Here is a 1,846-nt window from a genome sequence, read left to right as displayed (position 1 = left end):
CTTAAAGGGATAGTTCAACATTTTGGCAAATTGTGCCCATTGCCATAATCCCTATAGTCATAGCAGTAGGTTCGTTACCTTTAATTGTCGGTGCAAGCTATTTTTAGAACGGCGGAGCAGAGCCGCGAGCTGCTCAGAGCTACGCTACGGAGGCTCATTATGGGATTTCTTGGTTTCCCTCATCAAACTCATCAAATACACAATCCAACAACTCCACAACGCTCTGGTGGACAAGTTGTGACCTGCACATTCACCACGCTATGAGATAATAACACAACGTTACCAGACAGAGTTGTTTTAGAGGGAAATACAGAGACTGTTGATGAAAAACTGTCCCTGAAGGCAACGCGCATCAGCGGTTTTGCATGAATTTCCCTCTAAAACAACTCTGTGTGGTAACGTTGTGTTATTATCTCATAGCGTGGTGAATGTGCAGGTCACAACTTGTCCACCAGAGCGTTGTGGAGTTGTTGGATTGTGTATTTGATGAGCTTGAAGAGGGAAACCAACAAAGAAATCCCATAATGAGCCTCCGTAGCGTAGCTCTGAGCAGCTCACGGCTCTGCTCCACCGTTCTAAAAACAGCTTGCACCGACAATTAAAGGTAACGAACCTACTGCTATGACTATAGGGATTTTGGCAATGGGCCAATTTGCCAAAAATGTTGAACTATCCCTTTAACAATGATCAAAATCTGATCAAACAAATAAAATATTTGATTTAACGAAGATTAAACTTGTTTGGACACTCTAGAGACTTCCTGTCCAATTGGACGATTAATCAATGAGATCGATTCACTTTCTCTTTCTGTTTGTCCTCTAAAATTGAACAACAGCTGGTTTAAGATGGATTTGCATCGTGAAATGAAACGAAAACAGTCGCTAGTTTGAAAAAATCTGCGCTTTTTAAAATAAAGTACAACCTCAAACTTTGAATCTCAATGTTGGCAAGCGAGAGGAAGCAGCTGCCGGCTGGACTCAGAGGTGAGACGGTCTCTAATAGTTTGGGTTTTTGTGCGAATTGCAGAGTCATAGTTTGGTTCCCTGAGAGTTTCGGTGACAGAAAACACACACACACACACACACTGGAGTCTCTGTGGAGCCTGTAGCTGTGGGACATGGACGCCCGCCATCACCACCATGTCCAATACGGAGCAGAGAGGGGGGGTTTGGGTTTTTTTTTCCATCCCGGGGAAAGATGGAGGGAGCTGAATGTACAGATTTCTGTGGCCTCGACCTCTGACATCCCTAAGAAGAAGAAGAGGAGGAGGAGGAGGAGGAGGTGGTGTACGTTTCCCTCTGAGGGTAAACAAAGCCTCGGCTCCAGTCACACTGCAAAAACTCAAAATCTTTCCAAGAATATTTGTCTTATTTCTTGTCAAAATGTCTCATTTCTAGTCAAAACTAATGTCTTTCCACTTAAAATAAGACTCAACACCTAAAAATGTACTTGTTTTAGATCATTTTCACTTGTTTCAAACAAATTTTCATAAAATCTGCCAGTGAAAGGAATAATAAGCCAGTGAAAGCAAGTTTTTCTGTGCTCGTAATAAGGAAGAAAAATTTGCTCCACTATCAGATTTTTCTACTTATTTCAAGTGAAAGAAGTAAAAAGTTTCTAAAAAAACAAGCTACTTTTTAATGTGATGAGTCTTATTTTAAGTAGAATGAGATTTGTTTTGACTAGAAATTAGACAAATAGTCTTGGTAAGATTTTGAGTTTTTTTAGCAGTGCAGATATTAGGTCGACCCGGGCTCTCCGCCTGGTTTCCAGCGGCTCGTTCACCTCGACTCGACCCGGCTCCGATGTTCTCCGCCCCACAGGAATGTTCGTCTCCTTCCACCAA

At 42.1% G+C, this 1,846-nt stretch overlaps 1 protein-coding gene across 1 annotated transcript in view; it reads left to right on the top strand.

Annotated features, from left to right (window-relative positions):
• LOC311001554 (lecithin retinol acyltransferase-like) overlaps positions 1 to 1,846 on the top strand; it is a gene marked incomplete at its 3' end in the record, with an annotated part of 28,852 nt that overhangs the window by 769 nt on the left and 26,237 nt on the right. The gene's annotated exons all lie outside the window — the stretch shown is intronic.

The sequence above is a fragment of the Trachurus trachurus genome (assembly GCF_905171665.1).
Source record: "Trachurus trachurus genome assembly, chromosome: 18".
NCBI lineage: Eukaryota > Metazoa > Chordata > Actinopteri > Carangiformes > Carangidae > Trachurus > Trachurus trachurus.
The sequence above is the reverse complement of the archived record's forward strand: the minus strand, read 5'-3'. Positions and strand labels throughout refer to the sequence as shown.